Source organism: Aotus nancymaae, unplaced genomic scaffold (genome assembly GCF_030222135.1).
Source record: "Aotus nancymaae isolate 86718 unplaced genomic scaffold, 86718_ANA_hifiasm-v0.15.2.pri h1tg000033l, whole genome shotgun sequence".
Taxonomy (NCBI): Eukaryota; Metazoa; Chordata; class Mammalia; order Primates; family Aotidae; genus Aotus; species Aotus nancymaae.
The window spans coordinates 2,977,058-3,000,443 of record NW_026988447.1 but is presented as its reverse complement, the minus strand read 5'-3'; the positions used below and the strand labels follow the sequence as shown (position 1 = coordinate 3,000,443).

The window sequence follows — 23,386 nt, the reverse complement described above, 5'->3', positions numbered from 1 at the left end:
CTCTACTTAATTTTAAGAAATTAACGGATGTTAAGTGAAAATGGGATGCCAGTTATTCCCAATAACTCACATATAATCTCTGATAATGATTTCTCATTATAAATGTTGACAGAATTAATTTTATATAACTTTGAGAAGGTAGACAGTGTCTTGAGGGGAAGAAAACACCTGCCAAGTGAATGACAGGAAATATTATAACAATAATTTCAAAAGGAATGACATTAAAATCAAATAAAGCTAACCTTAAAAACACTTTTAGTAAGTTTCATTTTAATGAAGCACCTAGTACAATACCTGGAGCACAGTATGTGTTTAATAAGTATGTACTTAATGCATGCAGAAATAAATGAATATGTCTTAGTACTCCCAGGGAACAGACCTGTGCTTTGGGGTTGTTGTCGCGTGACTTTGTCTCAGAGATAAAGTATAGTTAATTTTTCCAACCGAATTTTGATGTTTTGGTCAATTTACTGAATTTTTTTCTTTTATCTTTCTAAAGACTTAAAGATGCCGAAAAGGAGACAATAGCTATTTAAGCAACACATTTTATGATTACAGGAATTATTCCTTTAAGAGTGATGAAGAAATAATTGTTTTAACCATACAAATGTACTGTCTAGAACTATCCCTTATAGAGTCTAAAATATTCTTCGTAGATGTTTCAATGCAATACTGAATAAATCAATGTCCATAATAAAATTGTTAAGAAAATTTTTTAGTCTTTTCAACAAGCAGTTACAATTATTATGAGCAAAAACATGAAGACATAGAAACCCAGACAGACAATGTTCAACATATAAAACACAAAATAGATAGGTAAACAGATTAGTGTGGACTCTCAGAGTAACCACATGGAATCAATTAAAATTATATAAGATGAATATGCTCTTTTCACAAACAAATTAATCCTTTGCCAATTCTATCCTCATCCCAGGTTCCCAGCTAAATACACACTAGCTTAGACTAATTTAACTGTCTATATTACAAATCTAAGAGATATTAGGCAAAACAGTTCTCGTCTCATCAAGAAACAGAACAAATCCTTGTTGTATTACCTAATTGATAGCATTTTTCTGTGCCTGATAGTATTTTTCCGGGCATTTCAAAGCTAAAATACATAAAACCCGTCTGGAATCTAGGAAATATGTATGAGTCATGTTTTGTCCTCAACACTTCAACAATTCCAGAGTTGCTGCTACACTTGAAAGAAAGGATGACTGACATTGAAATAGAGCAGAAATTTAAATAGAGATGTTACATTGAGATACGACCTAAAAATCATCTTCAAAAGTAAGAATGTGTATTAGACAGGTGAAAAGTATTTCCCTCCCTGAGAACCATAAATCAGGAATAAGAAGTAGAGTTAATTTAGATGATTGAAGATGACAATATAGTGAAATAATGTTAAAAATGCGTTTGTGTGTTTCTCCTCATGGATTTGCTCTCTTAGATACTGGCAGTCTTTCAGAATTCATTATTTACACATTTATCACAAATACAGAGGTATTACTCTAATTTGAGATTAATGGCATTCAAAGGTTCCTATGAGAAGTAAAGCTTGATAATTCTACAGTTAGGTTGAAAGATTATATAAAATTGATTTTATAATCTGATGTTTTCCTTAGCAAGAGTATTCTACATTTACAAATGTTTAACATAAATTATTATTCATAATTGGGAATATGAAGACTCAGAAAACATCTGTTTAAAGTCTGTAAATCCAATGGCCAGGCATGGCGGCTCATGCCTGCAATTCTAGTGCTTTGGGAGGCCAAGATGGGCAGATTACTTGGAAGTAGCCCAGGAATTTGAGACACGCCTTGGCAACATGGCAAAAGTCTATCTCTACAAAAAATACAAAATTTTGGCTGTCATGGTGGTGTGTGCTTGTAGTCCCAGCTACTAGGGAGACTTAGGTAGGAGAATCATCTGAGCCCCAGGAGGCTGAAGCTGCAGTTAGCCCAAATAGCACCACTGCACTCTGGCCTGGGAAACAGAGTATCTATCTCAGAATAAAATAAAATAAAACAAAGTAAACAAATAACTGAATAAATCCAAAAGACAATAAAATAATCATAAAACCAGAACAATAGCAATTTGGGACAAAGAAGCATATTTTATAAAACAGAGATTATTTTGTTTGTTTTAAATTATATGTAAGAAGAGATAAATGCTAAAATTGAAATCAGTTTGACTTATAAACATACGGGTAATTCTATTTTTGGAGTCAATGTCAAAGACACAGTTTTAAGCTGGATGAAAACATGCATCTAACCTAGAATGATCCTTCACATGCTCCTAAGGTTTGGTTGAGAGCTTTACATTTCTTACAGTCACTTAAACTGTATTTAACTATAAAACGTATTCTCTAAAGCAATATTGTCCTTTTCTTGTAAAAAGGCAAATAGCATTCACTAAAAAGTATTTTTCTCTTCTTGAGAAAGAATGAACTAAATAACAAAATGTGACACTGAATATTGTCATGAAAATAAATGTTTTTAATATTTTTTGGTATACATTTCCAATATTATGAAAGAGTTTTAGAAATATAAATTAGGTTTGTCTTCATACCTGTACTCATGGAAGATGAACACACACCTATTTGATATAATTTCTGCTAAAAATTGTGCACTTAAAAATTTGTTAAGAGGTTATTAGATCTCATGTTCAGTATTCTTCCCTCAAAACAGAAACAAAAACAAAGGGACACAAGAAAACTTTTGAAAGCATTGGATAAGTCTATTACCTTGACTGAGGTGATAGTATTAAAAATGGCTGCATATGTCCACACTCATTAATTTATACACACTAAATATGTGCAGTTCTTTCTTTAAAATAAAGAATATTCTAGAGTTGATGCCCTAGTAACTTAAAGGAACTTAAATCTACTAATATTTCATTTACAAATATGATTACAGTAGATGAGAATCAACAAAACACATCCTCAAGATCCAAGAAAAGCTATTTTGATTCCAGAATCATAATTGTGAAAGGGCTAATCCTCAGAGTTATCTAGAAAGATAATTAGGTAGTTATTGACTCTTTAAAGGTTTGAAGGAATTAACTTGTGAAACCATTTCAGCAAGCTTGCTGTATTTTGAAGGATATCTCTTTCTCAACCTTTTATATTTCTTCTATGTAAATCCATTTAGATTCTCTCTGCCTCCTTGAATTTTAGTAATTTATATTTTATTATAAAATTTAAAAATATATTTCTATAGAAATATAAAAAATGATATCTGAGAGTTCATATTGAACTGGAATATTTATTGATAAGACATATTCTAAAAAGGCAACAGATAAAAAGACAAAGCATGTACATACAATTCACCAAGTAGAAACACAATGAACAAAATATGAAGAAAGTACAAAACTCACTAACAAACTAAGTACATGTAAATTAAATTAATGAAGTATCCCTTTTTGCCTTGCATTTGGGGAGAAATATAATTTAAATAAAAATTTTAGTACAGCTGAGACTTTTTGAAACAATGACTCTCAAGTGATATTGATATAAACATAAAATGATTCAAACTATTTGGAAAGAATATATATTAAAGACTCAAAAATGTTCATACCCAGTAACTCAGTCATTCTACTTCTGTGAATTTATTCTAAAATAATTTAAAAGAGATTCATAAAAATGTCTTTTATTGTATTTTTGATGATTAAATTTTGAAATAACAGTAGTCAAACAACAAGTAAAAGTTATGTCTATAAGACATTATAGTATATGTCCCATAAAACTGTTGTAGATTTTTGGTTGGAAATATCATCTGTTATCTTCTGAATAACTTTTTACAGCTTCACAATAAAATACTTAAAATCTTAAAAATGCAAAAATTCGTAACACAAAAAATATAATAAAGTGGTCAAAATCCATATAAAATTTCAGTAATCTCAAGATTAATAGAATAAGATTTTTTATTAAGATATCATCAGTGGCTTACATATTAATAAGCACTCGAATAGCAAGCAAGGCAGACACCAAGGTGGCAAAACTAAGAGAAAAATTAATCAAAAAACTTTTCCTGTGAGGCTTAGGAAAAGCCGGTGGAGAAGGGAATAACTGCATTTGAACACCAGGGTCAAACTCCAGAACTAAGGACAGAGAGAGAGCCTGAAGAAAAGGCGACAGCTATTGTCTCCAGGAAGCACATTTGATTGAAGTAAGTCAAATAAATCACCCCATTTCAAACAACAGAGCAACTCTGAGAATGACTGTTGAATGAGAAGCTAGGAGAATCCCTGCCCTCAATCTATACTTGTTCTCAAATTTTAGAAGGTAATTTAACTGGTACCCAAATGGACTATGAAAGAAATAAGGTCACACCAAATATCAATCTGGTGGCAAATATCAGCTCTTGATAGAATGGGAAATTTTAACACCTCTCTCTGTCATTGAGAGATCCTACAGAATAAAAATTAAAAAATACAGAAAGTATTGAGTGATATCTTCTTGATTTAATAATTATGCATCAGGTTATACATTCTATAACACATGTACATCATTTTTAACATTAAATATCTGAAACATATTTGAGTTCTTTAAAAAACCTTTTGATAGTGAAAAATTACAAACATGTAAAAATAGGAAGAAGATAATTTTCACTGTTATTTATATATATACACACACACACAAAGAATTGCACATATTTAATGTGTACAATGTGTGCACTCAGAAAATCAAATCACTTGAAAATTAAGAATACATAGTTTTCTAACATGTAAGTTAAATAAAAATGCAAATATTAAGTAAGAACTACTTGCAATTACTGTCAGCAAATATTGGCTTGAAATACTATATCTCAAATACAGGCTAGAAACTGGAAATTCAAAAATAAATAAAAGTTGACCTATCTACAAGTAGTTTACAGTCAAATTGGAAATCACGCTCAAAAGGCAATTGTAATACTGTGTTAGAAATGCTGTAATGTGATTAAATACTGGATATGTGACAAAAAACAGCATTTAACTACTTTTTCAAATTTCAGGGAAATTTGTAACTATCGTAATAATTAGGTTAAAAACAAAAGATAACCCAAAATGTGCATATCTGGCGTCCTTTTTCCACACTTACTCCAAAGTACAATGGGTACAAAGTAGTCAGGTTGGCAAGGACAGATGCAAAGGATTAACAACAAGGTTTCTTCTCACTGAGGCTTACTTGGCTCCCACCATTGCTGAATGTCTAACCTGCCCGCAACAAGAACAAGTAGTAAGATCTCAATGATTGTACCCGCAGTTAGCTTGGGGAACCAGTCAGCCACTTGGCACCAGGTTGGTTACCTTAAGTTCCTTCCATCATAATGTGAACAGAGAGTTGCACTCACTGGAATAGATACTTATTCTGGATATCCATCTGTCTTCCCTGACAAAAATGTTTTTGCAAGCCTTAACTCAGGTAATGCCATATTCACTATCATGTAGCCCACACAACACTGGTTTCAACCAAAGAATAACATGTACCCCATCAATCAGTGGCAGCTAACCTGAAAAAAGGTTGAGGAGCTGAGGGCTAAGTTAAGGCATTCTGTAAAGTTGGAGTGCTGTTCAATGAGATGTGATACATATAAACAGGCTTATAATGCTGTCTGGGCTATATTGAGAATATCTGGGTCAAGCATACAAGGGTATAGTGGAAGTAGTTCCTCTCTCTATTAGACCCAATAACCCACTTACAGAATTTTACTTCCATTTAGCAAAACTTTTGTTTTCGGTGGTTCAGAGTTCTTCATTCCTAAGGGTGTAATATTTTCTCTAGGCAATAAAAATACTGTTTTAATTTAATTGGATATTGAAACTGTCACCAGTCCACTACTGAGTTTTCATCTTATTGAACCAATTGGTAAAGAAGAAAGTTACTTTACTGGTTAGGTTGATTGATCTCAATAAGAAGAAAACTGGCTTCTTGATCTACACTGAAGCAGAAAAGATTATGTCTAGAACACAGAGGAGTGTCTAAAGCTTCTCTTATTATTTCACATCCAATTGTAAGAGTTAATAAAAACTTAGATCAGTCATATGAATCGAAGACCACAGAATTTAAGATCCTCTGTAAATGAAAGTTTGGGTCACTCCACAAGTAAATAACCTTGGAAATTTGAAGTTCTGGCTAATAACAGGATAAGACAGAATGCAAGCTAGAGCAATAAAGTTATACTTAGACAGAAGTGAGGCCATTAGCAGTAGATTTATATAATTTCTTCCTTGTGTATGTGCTTATGTTAACTTACTTTTTCCTCTTTCTTTCTCCTATTATTTTACAGAAGTACTGTAGCTAGTATACCTTAAAATGTGGTTTTTAGCTTACAGTATATCCAATTGGACTATTACTAAAACACAGGAGGAATTACCATCCCTAGAAATGCATATGGGGACTGATGGAACATTTTTCTTCCTTTTGGAGAAGAAAGTAAGATCCTTTCCATTTTTATAAAAGTGGGTTTTATCATACTAAATAGAAATGCCAAGTGCAACTGATGCTATTGTGCAGAAGTTATACACGGATAGAAAGTTGCAAATAGATACGGATAAGTGAGAAGTAATAACTAAATTAATTTCTTGTCCCTTTGCTCTCAGCCTCCATTCCCACTCTTCTGTGCTCTATTACAAAGAGTCTATGACACCACAAACTACACTTCCGAGATTCTCTTGGTTAAGATTTCAATTAGCATTGGTTATTAGAACCCAGGAGAAATGGAATAGTGACTCCCTTCATTTCAAATTTCTGGCAGTGTCTCTCAAAGGACTATTCAGTAGAAGTTTTTGCACTGAAAGGGAGGACAGTGGCTGTGAGGATCCTGATGGTCCCTTCAGACTAGAATAAGTTCCCAGGCATCTGAGGGCCAGCAGCAGAAGCCTTCTCAGCACAGCATCCTTAGTGTATAAGTTTGTGCATCTCCAGCCCAGAAAAGAAAAACCAGTAATTCATTCTTGAGTTACTTTATCTTTTCTTCTTTTGCCCCTTTTTATTTCTTTTGTTCCTCCAGCTCTTCTGACACTGTTATAATCAATATTTATGTTTTGTGTTTGAAACAACTAGAGTGGTTTTTGTTATCTGTTTAGCAAATGTCCAAATTTCACCTCTCTAGATTTCAGTACAAACAAGAGATTGTACTGAATACATTCAGAGAAATATGTAAAATGCAGAGCTTTATTTCAGATCACCATTTACATTTAGGTCTTTCTTATGTGGACATGCCTGTAAGAAAAGGAAGGACATGCCAACATAATAAAAAGGGCTGACCTGTATGATCAGAAAAAGAAGAAGAAATAATTTACACTTTAATCCTCTCTCAGTTACTAAAGGTGTGCACATTGAATTTGAAGCCAGCAGCCTGCCATGAACCAAGTCTAATGAAGGAAGGATAATGCGGTAGCTCAATACAGGTACAGGTCAACTAAACTAAGACTGAAACGGCAGGGACAATAGAGAATTACATTATGCCCTCCAGTTCAAGGTGCAGCCAAGTTGGCCCAAAAAGAGACACTAGTCTCCAGCAAAGTCTGGAGAGAACAGAGTAAGATCTGAGCAGTGGACACCAGTGACCATGGACCTGCCTCCATTGCCATAAGGTTATATAAGCCCTGTTTTTGTACCACTCTTACCTAAGAGAGCAAGGGAATGGGAATGAAAGAGCATTTACAAGTATCCCCAAACACTGAGAGTTATCTAATATGATCATGATATAAAACCCTGACAAATATTATACAAATATGAAGATAGTTTAAGAATATAAAAGCAAATATTCAAAGCAAACATCAGGAAAATTAATGTCAGAAACATGACTAAGTGTTGTTTGCCACAAGACCGCAAATTTAAAAAAGACAATGATTAATCTATCGGATGCTTATCAAAAATATATACTTTCAATTCAAAGAAAAGAACAACTGTGATCATCTGGCTGCTAAAGTAATTTAATAGTATTCAAATATTTCTGAGAAACACTCTAAGTTAAATAGAAATATAAGAATACAGCTTTACATTATGAAAGATAGCTGTATCGTAACAATAAAACTACCATCAAAGAGCCCATTAACAGTAAACAAATCAAAAGCAAATCCATTAAAGTCTGAAGTTGCCCATTATCATCACTAATACTTAACAGTACTTAACAATGGCCTAAAAATCTTAGCTGATACAACAGAATACTAACCACAAATAACACCTATAGTTGTTAAAAGGAGAAAATAGAATTATGAGAGGTCTCCTTGAGTATAAGTTGAGAGCTCACACTTCAAGCCCCGAACAGCCTGGATTACACTCCAGGGCCTATTCCTCACTAGCCACCACTCAATAGCTCTATGAACTTCAGATAGTTACTTAACCTTTGTACCTCAGTTTACTCATTTGTAAAATAAGCATAATAATAGTAGTATACATGACTAGTGCGATTGTGAGGATAAATGAGGTAATATAGGTGAAGAAAAAACAAATGCCTGAGAAGTGCTAAATATGTTTGCTATATTACACACACACACACACACACACACACACTCTCTCTCTCCTTTAAGTCATTTTCACTCACTACGTTTGATGATTTTTGTCCATAAAATGAAAATAAAAATTGCCTTCTCAGCATTTATGGTGTCAAAAGTATTGAATAAAATGATGTGTATTTAAGTGATTTTTGATGCTATGGCATAATACAATTATAATAAGCCCTAATTACTAATTATAGTTTTATTATGAACTGTATCTGTTACTGTAAAAAAGTAACCAAAATTTCATCTCTATCTCTAAAATTATTCTAAAAGTAAAAAAAGAAACCAAACTGAATGAAAATTTTTAAATGCTTTTAATTTAAAATTTGTGACTCAAGGACATGAACAGACACTTCTCAAAAGACATACAAGCCACTAACAAACAAAAAAAATTCAACATCACTAATCACCAGAGAAATGCAAATCAAAACCACAATGACATACCATTTCGCACAGTCAGAATAGCTATGATTAAGAAGTCAAAAAATAGCAGATACTGACGAGACTGAGGAGAAAGGGGAACGCTCATAAAGTGCTGCTGGGAACGTGGCTTTGTTAAGCCACTGTGGAAAGCAGTGTGAAGATTTCTTAAAGAACTAAAAATAGAACTACCATGTGACCCAGCAATCCCGTTACTGGGTATACACCCAAAGGGAAATAAATCATTCTACCAAAAAGATACATGCACTCATATGTTCATTGCTGCATTATTCACAGTAGCAAAGACGTGGAATCAACCTGGATGCCCATCCATGCTGTACTGACTAAAGAAAATGTGGTATGTATATATTACGGAATACTATGCTGCCATAAAAAGAACAAAGCCATATCCTTTGAAGCAATCTGGATGCAGCTGGAGGTCGTTATCCTAAGCAAACTAACACAGAAACAGAAAACCAAATCTTGCATGTTCTCACTTATAAATGGAAGCTAAATCTTGGGTTCCTGTGGACGTAAAATTGGGAACAACAGACACTGGAGACTCCAAAAGGAGGAAGAGAGGAAAGGGCCAAAATATTTCCTATTAGGTATTATGTTCATTATCTGGGTGATGGAGTCAATAAAAGCCCAACACTCGGCACTATAAAATACAACCTTGTAACAAACCTGCACATGTATTCCCTGTATCCAAAATAAAAATAAAATTAAAAAAAATTTTGCCTCCAGAGTCCTTCTCTTTGTAAGAAATATATATGAACAAATAAGGTGAACACAAAGTAAAAAGAACCAAAGTTAGAGAAAACACAAAAACAGAACGTAACAGAAATCTGTTATTCTATACTAACATTTAAGATTAATTCACTTTGTACCCATATGACAACATCCATTTAATAAACTGTGCATTATTCTGAATCTCATTGCATGCAAAAAAGATCATTTTTTACCCATAAGTATCATATAAATTGAAAGAAATGTGTTTGAAAACATTTAGTGACTGATGCTCAGAAGCTTAAATGGTGCTATTTTACAATGCCTAAACTATGAAGAAATCACTGAAGCCTTTACAGCAAGAAGAAAAACCACGGGGAGCCTCCTAACAATTTAGCACTGCCAATTCTTTTGGTAATGTTCATTTCACTTTTCATAGAGAAGTACAGAAAAGCTTTTCACTAAGATTAAGACTTTAAAAACTGTAGACATGTAAAAAAAATAACGTAGGGCTTGTTATACTATAGACATCATTTAATATGTAATGCAAATCTCACAACACAACATCTAGACCTTATTTATTTATTTTTTTTAATCTACCGCCTAGAGTAAGTGTAGTTTAAAGATCTTGGTAAATATATTTCACCAAGAAAGCTTGTGACACCAAGGGAGAGCTTCCATCCTAGCACTCACAGATCTGTGGAGTCCACGAATAGACTTCAGATGATTTCACTAATCTCTAACTGAAACTGATCATCTCTTGAATCCTTAAATTACGATCCATCAGCAAACCACAATAGCATTAGCGATATCTTTGAAATTTTCATTTTAGAAATTACTTCATATCCTATTTTGGTTATTATAGATATCATAAACTATGATTTATACTCATTAGAGTGTCAAAATTACTATTATTAATCATATGCCTGGATGTTGTTAAATTTATTTGTTACTATGGCACAAATTTGATTTCTCATATTTTTAATCACTGCTTCAATATAATTGATTTCCTGTGTAATTCTCTGTATTTAAGTATATGTATTAAAAATATTAACAGACATTCTGAGAGGAAATGCATAAACTTCGCCAGACTTACAAATGGATTTATGGCACTGTGGTGATTATAATGAGTCACCTGGGCTAGGATCAACTGCATTTTCCAGAATCTCCTTCCTTGTATGATTTAGGTAGGGTGGGCCACACACAGTTCTGTGAGATTTAAGGGAACAAGTGAAGCAATAACCATATTCCCTCTTATTTGGAAGGCTGGGCAGGGTCAACCAGTGCCTCTGTAGGTCATATTCACTGCAGCTTATCTTCTGGCTGGCTTCATGATGCGACCTGCAACTATTCCACCTTTTCCTATGACTCCTTCAGCTTCTCCCTCCCAGGCTAGACAAGTGTTTTTAACGGAGTCAAATCCACGTGGTTCGTATATTTTTTCCTTTAATCTTGGGCATTTTGTTTCTCTTTCTGAGAACATAACTTGAAACACTACAGAGCAAATAATCATATAAAAAGTGTATCCGTAAGCACTGTATAGCTTTATATACATTCACAATGTACTTTTGCTGCCTTCTAGATAATTTATTTTGCAACACATTACTGCACAGTTGTAAATAACTTATGTACTGTAACATCACTTTCAGTTATGTGTAAAGAAATAAATTAATTAATTAAAATGCAAAAAAAAAATTTAGCTTTGTGATTACGGGCACTAGCTTCTACTGTGGTACATGCTAGCATCAAGCTAGAAAGCAATGCCAAGTGAGAGCTGACACTAGTTACAACCCATTTTGGTTCATTTCAGCTCGTGCTTGCAACTTACCACTTGCTTTCTCTTTCCCACCCATCTAAAACAAAATTTCAGATTATCATAATACTAATCATAAGGCCATTAAATTAGCTAATGTTTATTCTAGGTTTATTCTAATTTTTTTTTTTTTTTTTTTTTTTTTTTTGGCTTAAACCACAGAAATTTATTCTTGCACAGTTCTGGAGTCCTGAAGTTAAAAATCAAGGTCTGAACAGGCCGCGCTGCCTGAGAGACTGTAGGGAGGACCCGTCCTGCCTCTCTCAGCTCCTGGTGGCTCCCAGCCTTCCTGGGCTTGTGGCCCCATCACTCCAGGCTCTGCCTCCGTCTTCACGCCGCCTTCTCCTCGGAGTCTCTGTGTCTCATCTCGTCTCGTCTCCCCTCCTCTCCTCTCTCCTCTCTTCTCTTCTCAGCACTTGTCAATGGATTTAGGGCCCACTCTGATCCAGGATGAGCTCATCTCGAGAGCCTCAGCTTCATCACACCTGCAAAGATCCTGACTCCAACAGGATCGCAGGCTGGAGGTTCCAGGTGGATGTATCTTTTAGGGGAGGCCACAACTGAGCCCTCCATGGCAGTCCAGGCTTCCGTTTCTATGGTAACACTAAGAGCAACCAGTGAGCTCTAGAAGGGCAGGGTCTTGGTTGCATTTGTCTCTGGGCCTCCAGGGGCTCCTCAGAATTGGTGACAACATGAATAGCTCCATCTGCCACCACTACGAACTGTCCTCTCTTGATGGTGCAGAGAGCAATATGCAAGGGAGATGCAGACCCCACCCCCACGCCAGCACCCCCAGTACTGCAGCCAAGGGAGAGTTTCCGGCCCCACCCTACCCCTCTAGGGTGAGCAGGTGAGCAGGCCAGCTTAGGATAGAAAGGAAGCCTGATGGCTTGGATGTCTTTTAAAATTTGTCTTTTTTTTTAAGACAGTCTTGCTCTCTTGCCCAGGCTGGAGTGCAGAGGTTCAATCACGGCTCACTGAAGCTTGGAGCTCCTGGACTCAAGCAGTCCTCCCATGTCAGCCTCCTGAGTGGCTGGGACTACAGGCATGTGCCACCACATGTGGCTAATTAAAAAAAAAAAAAATTCTTGTAGAGATGGGGTCTTACTGTGTTGCCCAGGCTGGTCTCAAACTCCTGAGCTCAAGTGATTCTCCAATCTTGGCCTCCCAAAGCACTGGGATCACAGTTGAGAGCCACCACACTGGCCGTCTTTTGAAACTTTCCACCAAGGATAAAGAGTAACTATTTTCCGCTGTTAAGGTTGAAGTTTTAAGTGCTTCTGAGTTGGCCAAGCCCATCACAGTTACCTTCCCAGGAATGTAGGGCCCTGAGATATCAACTGGAGGACGGCATGTATGAGTTAGGTTCTCCAGAGAACCAGAGCCAACAAGATGTATATAGATACGCAGGAAGAGGCTTAGTATGAGGAAGTGGCTTACGTGGTTATGGAGGCAGAGAAGTCCCAAGATCTTCCATCTGCAGGCTGGAGGTGTGGTTCCAATCCAAACTCAAAGGACTGGGAATTGGGGGCCCATGGGGTAAGTCCTTGTCTGAGTCTAAAGGCCTGGCTGTGGTGGGGCCTCTGCCACGCACTGTCCCGGGCAGAGAGGCAGCTTTGGCTTGTCAGTCCACAAGCTGCCAATCACCACGCAGGAAATCAACTTACTGGCCAGACCTCCTGCATAAATGCCCCAGGAGTAGCAGCCACCAGAGCTGAGAACTTGGAAAGGGCAGGGAGCTATTCTAATTTTTAAAGTAATTGTTGGCTGATATTTTCTGGTTATGAAAACATATGTAGTTTAACTTCACTTTATTTGTTTAGCTTTTTCTGAATCTAACGGTTCCAGGCCACACATTTTAGGAAGAAACTCTGAAATAAAGAACAAAAAGCTAAAAATCACTGGGAAGTGTTTCAAAGGACAAGAGGAATTACTGAAGAGCAGCCCTTAAATGTCATAAATCAATTCAAGGAGATAGTTTGATTCTACTCTAGTTGAGTTCATGGTATACTTCAGTCCTATTTCATGGTGTGACATTCAGTCTTTCACTTTAGTCTTATTCTAGGATTGGCATTTTTAAAATTCTATGTGATTTGTGTACCACAACACAAGTGATAGAGCAGAATCACCAATAAATTGGTGTGTATTCCCAACCAACTTAAGAAAGAATGAAAACATGATCTACTCAATCATGGAAGAGAGATGTGCTCAGATCAAGGAGCCCTGAATGTGGTGTGAAAATTATTTTGGCTGTCTTAATGCAATGGTTAGGGCTGATCATCTATGTTCATAACTATTGTCTGAATATTATCAACAATATAACTGGTAATATATTTAAACATATGACTATCTTGCCTTCAGATTAAAAACACTGAGAAACTGCTCATGCTAGTTATAGAAATAGGCCATTTAAATGGTCCAATTTTTCCCCCTTTGGCTCTAAAGAACATAGAATTTTTGTTACCATTGCAAAGCAGAAAAGGTTACCTTTTGCAGATTTATTATTTGAAATACAGTTAATGCTGAATTTGTATGCAAAATCATCGAATCTTAGTCAAACACATGTATTTGGGATTTTTTTTTTTTTTTTTTTTTTTTTGAGACAGAGTTTTGCTCTTGTTGCCCAGGCTGGAGTGCAGTGATGCAATCTGGGCTCACCACAACCTCCATCTCCCCAGTTTAAGTGATTCTCCTGCCTCAGCCTCCCACGTAGCTGGGATTACAGGCATAAATGCATGTATTTGTTGTCACCAAAATGCTTTGATTCACAGTCTTTGCAAAACTTAACAGGAAGATTGAAATCAGTGTTCTTAGCTGTATAAATAAAAAGTCTGACTTGTACAGGGTGCTTAATCCACAGGAGACTCAGATACAATCTGGAAAAGTCAGAATATTTCAGATTGATATTTATGTACAACTGTGCTAAATGTAAAGCTATCAGGAGCTCTTTTCATTTATGTAATATGAGCAGGTTAGAATGTCAGCACATTTAATGTTAAAGAGATTTGAGGCTATACGGAAAAATACTATGTGTGGCTATCTATATACTTTCTCAGTTTCTATAATTGCATAGATTTCTTTGTCAAAATATCTTCCATTATATTGATAATGACCTCACTGAAACAAAAATCAGTTTGAGATAAACTCTATTTCCTAGAAAAGTCGTCTCCCTTGTTGCCTCAGATAAGTATTATATAAGCTACTGTAACAGGACTGATTACCTGGGGCATATTAGAAAGCAATGAAGCATAAAACTTCTTTTCAGTATCAAATTCAAAGCAAGACAAAAGGTGAATTCATTAACGTGAATGTTATGACAAATGAAATAGAAAGTCACAGTTGTTAATTATGCTGGGAAAATAAATGAGAGTTTGTCAGGCTTAAAAAACACTTTTAAAATAAATTATTCAAAAGAAAATTATTGTTCTCTGAGGTTATATCAAAAATATATGTACAAATGTTTGTAAAAGCTGTGAAAATTGAGAACCTAATACATTTTAATTTTGTTATATTTCTATTATAGATGCTCAAAGATGCAAGAGATAATAATTATGAACAAGGAAGAAGAAATAAGTATACCTCTTCTAATTAGCAAAGAAAACTGCTGCAGTTCATGAGAAGAAAAAAATGAATGAAATTCTGTCATTTTGTTAACTGATGGTCTGTTTACTGATCTCTGTTCCATATATGAATCTCTCTAACTGAAACTCTCTCTAACTGACTTTTCCTTGTAAAGACTTCCAGTGTTTACACTTATTCATTCAAACTCATATTACATAGCAAACATTTCCTCTTTAGAGGTGTTAAGAGCTTTATTCCAAATAACAAAACTTTCATAACTACCTAGTATAGAAATAGGTTAAAACAATAGCAAGAGAAATGTGCACATTTTGCATAAAACTACTTATAAACCATGCTCACCTGGCAGATTAATTGCAATAGAGTTTCAATCTAATTAAACTCATTAAGAGAGTCAACTCAAGGTTTTACTGTTTGACAGTCTGCAGTATATCTCCAAGATCTGTCCAAATCTTTCATAGACATATACAACTTTTAGATAGCCTTTTAGCATTCATTTAAACATTTAGCGTTCCTTCCTGACAAAAACAAATTTAATCCTGCACACGGGTACCTCAACTTCTGGTGATAAGTAGAATTAAAAGCAATACAGGCTAAATTAGGATATGTGTTGCCTAAATGAATAAATTCATAGCCTTCAACTTTCACAATGAAATGCCTTTGTTTTCAACATGGTTGATATCTATAGTGTAGAGGTGCTTTTTCAGTCATGAATGAAAAATGCCTGCCTTTCACATACTCATTAAAGCCTCATTTATGAGTTGTCTGCCACAAAACTCCTATTTTAAGCCTGCTGGAGACAGTTGATATTCAAGATAATTGTCTGAGGAATAAGGTGCCAACCATTTACTCCTCAAGACTCTTCAGACTCTTCCCCTGTGTTTCCAGATAATCAGGATGCTGTCATAATCACTTTGGTTCCTGGATTAATTTCATTTAAATTTTGTTCACGGTGTCTCTCAAAGGCTGCTACAAGAAACAATCACATGCAGAAGATCTTTCCCATAGTTTACAAAGTTGTATTCAGGATACAGGCTATTATGTTGTTTAAATGCATTAACATCTTCATAAAACCTAAGAGAGAAAAATATTTCTCTTGATGAACTGCTACCCTTTCTTTTAGACAAGCAGAGTATTACAAATTTAAAGCTATATGCTGAAATTCTGTATCTTTCTTCAACACATTTGTTTATTTTGATAAAACAATTATCTGTCTAATTTTGTACTTCCCTGGTTAGTGCCATTTGTTATATATCAGTGGCTTTTGACTCATCGTATCCATTTTTCTTAGCAATCATCACATTTTTTAAGTTAGATGATATTTAACAACATTAAACATATATGATGATATATTAAAAAGACAATGGTAAAATAGATCTAAAATAGATTATGGGATATTAATTTCTTTTCTTTTTAACTTTTAAAACAGAGTCTCATTCTGTTGCTCAGACTGGAGTGCAGTGGTGGTAATCTTGTCTCATTGCAAACGCTGCCTCTTGGGCTCAAGCAGTCCTCCCCACTCCTCCTCCCAAGCAGCTGAGACTACAGTCAAATAACACTATGCCCTGCTAATTTTTGTATTTTTAATAGAAACAGGGCTTTACCATGTTGCCCAGGTTGGTCTGGAACTCCTGGGCTCAAGTAATACACCCACCTACCCCACTCAAAGTGCTGGGATTATAGACATGAGCTGCCATGCTTGGCCTGAGATATTAATTTCCATTTATCTCAACATTACAAGACTCCTGTGTATTTGCTTAAAAACTCACTTTTAGATAAACTAGAAGTGCAGTAACAGTATAAAATAAAAAAATACAAATGAACCATTTGTATTTGCTTTACTATCAAAATGTCAATAATACAAAAAGAGAATAGGTTTGAGATTAAAAGTTAGAAAAAGGGAACCCTCGGAAAATCAGTTCGGGATATTTCAAAAATTGGAAAATCTCACTCCATGAATCATTCACCATCCTCCTTCTTAATTTTTATATTGCCATTCATCAATCCATCACATATTTTTCCATTTGTTCAGAGTCTGAAATTTGACATAATCATTGATTTCTCTTACTTTTTTCCCTTATGTCAATTATTCAGAAAGTGATAGAATACCATTTCATTAATGTGTTTCTTGTGACTATCCCTACCACAAACAAAGCATAGGCTGCCTACCATGGAATTAAGACATTTCATGGCTTAAAGCAAACTTTTCTCCTTAGCATTGCTCCCCACTATTAATAAAATTCTCTCTGATGAGGATTTCAATACCTTTAAAGCAGACATGTAACATTATATGCTAAATACATTTCTAAGTCAAACCTGCTGTTTTTATTTTATCTATAACATTTTTTACTTAAGTTTTACCTGTATTTTACCTTTAAAATTTAATTACACTGATTCTCTGAGTGACTGCAGCACTTCATTCATTCATTGATTGTTATTTTCTACATCCCTTTGAATACACACATGACATAAAAAGGATCAGCTTAAGTTGTGAAAAGAGCAAAGGCTTATAACAAAGTCTGCACTTGTAACTAACTGCAATCCTACATTTAATTTTTTTACAAATGAATTTTCTCCACAATGAGATTATAGCAATTTAGAAGCAGTGGTCATATCTTGCACTTTTATTCCTCACAGTTCTTGGCAGAAATATTCATGTGATTGAATTTCTTAAATTAAAAATAAATTTGGAAAAATATAATATTAATTTTATCTCTACAAAGTTTCTGGAAAAAGAAAGTTTGTAAAATAAATAGCATTATAAGCCACAAAGTAGTTATTTCTAAGCTAAAATTGCTTATTTAAAATACCAGAAAAATAGTCTCTTTTTATAGATATTTACCTTATAAAATATAATCCTAAGAGAATGGCAATAATGGGCAGCATAAGATAGCTGTGATTTTTAAAACGTGCTTATTAAAACATTTGTTTAAATCTATTCTAGCCAGAGGAAATTAGTTCAGCTCCCAGGGAAATTCCCATTCCAAAAGCAGAGGGGCTATTTTGATCATCTCTTAAACCTTTAGAGAGGACTGTACTAATTCTCCATTGAAAACTGGACAATTATTCGACTGGGACCATTGTTGAGCATAAGATACTTTGTTAAACTGGTTACTTACTCTCTCCTCTGTATGATTTCAGAAAAGCAAAGCCACTGTTGATTAAAGGAGCTAATGACCTATTTACAGAATGTAAAACAGTAACTAATTTATGATCAAATAATCCTAGGTTTAAAATATTTCATGTTGGATTAATGAGCACTTTTGTCCCCCAGACAGTCCAAGATAAGATCTGTTTTACTTTAAACAGCTCTCAAAAGAAGGGATTTTCAAAGTGCTATCTTCAATTATTCCAGTGCTTAAAAACTCTCAAAGCTTGAAAATCTATACTAATAACAGTCCAGGTTTATTATACTTAAAAAAAAAAGGAATTGGCCACCTTTTCTATAAGATCTCTTCATATATAGTACCTGAAGAATCATTATCTAAGTTTTCTTTTTCAAATGAAAGTATTCTATTTCCTTAAATTTTTTATCGGATACACAATTCCGAGAATTTTTCAATACCATTTTCATTTCTCCTTGCACCTTCCCCACATATTTCAAATTCTTCATTAGCTGATTCAACCACAAGTGTTCAGAGTAATCAAGAAGAGTGTGACCAAAGCAAGAAAACATTTTTTTCTTGACTTCTAAAAAATCTTTCCTGGATTTTACCAATCTAAGCTCTAATAACATCTCCATGATACTCAACTTGCGTTTCTCAGACCAGTAGAGAGTGAATGTAGTAGAGGAAACAGAAGACTTGTTGTGAAATCCTAATTATATGTATAACAAACTACCATGACAAGAGGTAACCTATGTAACACAACTTCACACGTCCCCTCAAACCTAAAAGCAAAAATATAGAAATAGAAAATATAATTTCACCACTGATAGAACTGCATAGGTCACACGCAACACCAAATCTCTTTGCCATTTTTCACTTAGGAGTTGATATATGGAAACATTCAACAAGTTTCCTATTAATGTAAAATTGTTCAAAGTCATTATAACATTGCTGTGATTTGAAAATTTAAAAAAAAAATTTGGAAGAGATATATATATACATAGGTAGCTAAATGATTACTTAATTTAAAAATTGAGAATTATTTTTATTAAATGAAGTTTTTAAGGGGAAATAATTATTTCCTTGGGGAAAAATAACATAAATGGATAGAATTTTTTAAAAAATGAAACCACTGGGACTTAATTTAAATTTAAGATAATTTTTTTGGTAAGTCTTCTACATAATCTTTCTTTTTGCTTCACAATATATGTTAAAATTTATCTTTACAAAAGTTGCCCTTTTTATGTGATTTTTCACCAATTTCAAGATCTTTCTGAACTAATTTATGCCTTCAGAATTACTGGAAAAATTTCTAAAATCTGTTCTAACCCTTAAGTGCGTTCTTTACATTACCATACTCAGCATTTAAGTTGTTCAAAATACCGGGGTAATAAAAATACCCTGATGAAGAGCACTTGGAATGACTATCATGCCACTGAATTCAGAAATTTAGATACATCTTTTCATCTAGTCGATCCTCCATTCATTTACTATACGGGGATGCAGCCATATTTTTTTCTCTTGTGGAAAAAAAAAGTCTACTGGAATGAAAAGCCAAAAAAAAAAAAAATAAGAAAAAATGCTGCAAGTGTCCAAATAAATGACACGTATCACATTCTTGTAACCTACTAGAAACTTTATTTCTATGACTAGTTTCCCATCATAGGAAACTAATTATGGGCAAAGGGATTATTTTATCTCAATATCAGAAGGCAGTTTGTAAAGGAGGAAAAAGCCTATTTGTTTTATATTGTGCTTCAGAAACTGAAATAGCAAAATTTCAACTGTGAGATAGAAGGATTGTAAACATGAAGGTTCAGGAAACATTCAATTTAATGTCACTCATGATTTCTACACAATAGCTTTTGGTTGCTCTGGGTCATGTGAAATAAATATGTGTTATATTCTAATACATCTAAATCATATAGTGCAAAAATAAATGTTATATCCTAATACATCAAAGTCATATAGTACATATCTCATCATGAATATTATAATCCTTGAATATTATAATCCTTGCTAATAATCTAAGTATTAGTAGCAAGATAAAATTACTCCATAAACTAAAGATGGTCAGTATTTTGTTACCTTCATAAAGTCAGTTTCTACAGATAAAATCAAATGTATTTGTTCACTGAAGTGGAGGACATTATAATTTCCAATATATTTGCCCAAGTCAAGTCAGCATTACCGATAGCACTGTCCTTTTACCAACTGATAAGGTTCTTATCATGAGTCATTAAAATATTGCCCAAGAGATACAAGGAAACAGAGTTAATCTAAAAAAAGAAATGGCTTTTCATTATTCATTGAAGCCGAATAAAACTGAGGTAAAACAAAGTTTGAAAAAAAATAAAATCAATTAAACCTTCTATTAAAACAAAATTAGACTCTAATTCCAAATGAGAAAAGGGATTTTCTACAGCAGAAAGTCTTCTTTATTTAAAGAATAAAGATAAAAATAGATGAACTTACAGAATACAGCAGTCTTGTTTAATCACAGCAGGCCAATTGAGTATATTCTCTCAGAGTTCTTTTTGAGTACATTTCCTGAAAAAGAAAATTAAATATGTTAGAGCCACTCTTAAAAATAACCATAAGAAAACTATGGTTTGTATAATAGAAAGGTCACACAAACGTTGTAGAAATTTTGGACCTATATAGTCTTTAAAATGTAATGTAATACTGTAGTTAATTTCATTTCTACCAATATTCAGATCTTATGAAACAATTTATATCAATTTCTATATCGTTGCAAAATATCTACATACTTCATAATAAGAAATCAACTGAAGTTTCATTTTCTAATAGAGAATTTCAAAATGATTTCTTCTGGCATAGGAAGAGTTGTTTGTGCCATTTATGTGCTGCCAAACGATGTAAGACACTCAGGAACCTCTCCAAAGACAGAGGCGAAACTTTAAAAGTCAAATTAGAATATCTGGTTTCAATTTGATCCAGTTGTTTGATAAAACCACAGTCTGAATTTGCCAGAATTTTTTGAACATAATGAGGATGAATAAAAAGATGAAGTGATTGAAGGATAAACAACAGCTTCACTTTTGGATCCTTACGTATTCTAAGCAGCACATCAGGGGTAAATATCCCCAAGTCTTGTACTTCGCTACCTCAATTATCCCTATGTATAAAACACCAACTGTTTTATCTCATTTTAAGATACACTCCAATAGAAGACATACATGGCTACATTACTAAACTGCCTTGGTGTGGTTGAAAGGGCTAAGGATACAATTATGTGTATAATGAGCTGGCATCCATATCTATAATCTCTCTTCTTTTTTTTGCATGTAGAATGATCACAAGAAGGTATCTTAACAAACTAAAGTAATAGAGGATATTATTGATCATTTTTTGAAAGAATGTATATAGTAGCATTGCAGTTGAAGAGAAAATATCACATTTTCATATCAGAGTTGTATCCATTTATGAGGTCAATGTACATGGAGTAAAAGGAGAAGTTGTGTAATAGTTACTTAAAATGAGCTTGCCTATAGAATTAATAATAGAATAATAGAATTGATATATAATTGATTAATAATAGAATAATAGAATTGATATATAAAAGTCAACTGCTGACACTGGGAACACAATGTAAACATGTAAGGTGAGAAAACTAAATTCAAACTATATACAACAAATTAACAATCAGATTAGTTAGAAAAACAACAAAAACAACAACAAAATATTTCCACAAGAGTCCATTGCATAGAACCATGAAAATTTCCATTAATTTTTAAATTAATCAATGCAATTTTAAAAATAGGTCACTTTTTATTTCCACTTTCACCGTTTTTTGAATTATGCATTGTAATTTTAATATAAATTGTGTATTTTCAAATTCCTAAAATAAGTAAGTTATTACCAATAAAATACCCATTAAACAATTGCAAATAGATCTGACAAATTAAAGAAGGATATCTTTCCTTGGCTTAGGATAGTCAGACCACTGTCTTCTAGCTTTAACTGTGGCTACCTGCAGTTTTGCTTACTTAAGTTGAATAGCTTGAAACATTCTCTGTTTCAATGGATTTTATTTTTACACAATATATAGTTTAATGAAATTTGTATATTAAAATCCAAGTTCCAAATACAAAATATTATAAAATAACAATGGGTACATTAGCATAATGAAAACAAACAGGAACAACAAACTCCGAACATTATGTTGTCATTGATTGGATGAAAGAGATTAGGATTCTGTATTCTACTGCTTCATCATTTTAGGTTCCTCACATGGCCTTTTGAAAGCTTTAATAGCTTGATGCTGTCTCTCTACATTCGCACCTATCTCATATTTACTTCCTTTTGTATAATATGGCATGAAAGACAATAAAGGAAGGGAGAAAGAAAGGAAAAGAGAGAGGGAAGGAGAGATGAAGAGAAAGAAAAAAGAAAGATACATACTTATGTATCTGGGGAAAGGAAGTACCTCTAAACTGTGGTCAGCACTGGTGTTCTTATTTGGGCATTTGATGAGATGGGTACTAAAAATCTCTTTGTATGAATGACTTAGGAGAATCCTAAGAAAAATCTAATAAATAATTGTATAGGTACTTCTATCTCAGAAATAAGTTATTCAGGGAGGTGTAGGGGCGATGTCAAAATTTAAGCAACAGATGATGCATAAGCATTAGACATGAGATTTATCTTTCAAAACAATCTCCCTTGACTCATTGCATGTTCTTTTGGAAAGTACAAGAATGTAAGTAAAAAGTGAAATACTGAACTGCTTTGGTTATTCAAATAGAGCATAACACTTCTGAGGGTGTCCTACTTGTTTTAAACACCATTTTAAGTTTTATATAAAAACCATAACTGTTTAACCCCCAAATAGGAGTCTTGCATATTTATTAAAACAAACATCCAGTAGAGAGTATACATTATTCCATTATAACAAAGTCATTATAAATCATTTCAATGGGGCTTATAAAGGAGGAACAAGTTCGATAAAGATTTGTGAATCAAAAACCAGTGTTGATTTAATAACATATATTATAGCCTGTGCTTCTGAACAATATTTACCTATGTCGATTTATCTATCCATATATCAATAAATCAAATGATTAACCAATCAACTAATCTACTATGTATGTACACATATATGTACATATATTCATAAAAATAAAAGCATGTCATTGATCTTAATGCATTTGTTTTATTTTCATTGTAATTCATATTATTTACTTACTATTTAGTGTAACAAAAATATATTTTCATTGTAATTCACATT

At 33.6% G+C, this 23,386-nt stretch overlaps 1 protein-coding gene across 2 annotated transcripts in view; it reads right to left on the bottom strand.

Annotated features, from left to right (window-relative positions):
• Positions 1-23,386, bottom strand: part of MARCHF1 (membrane associated ring-CH-type finger 1) — an 883,830-nt gene that overhangs the window by 568,247 nt on the left and 292,197 nt on the right. For both annotated transcript variants that reach the window (XM_021676609.2, XM_064383766.1), the window contains exon 2: positions 20,611-20,685. The gene's annotated coding sequence lies outside the window, so the exon portion shown is untranslated. The remainder of the gene's footprint in view (positions 1-20,610; positions 20,686-23,386) is intronic.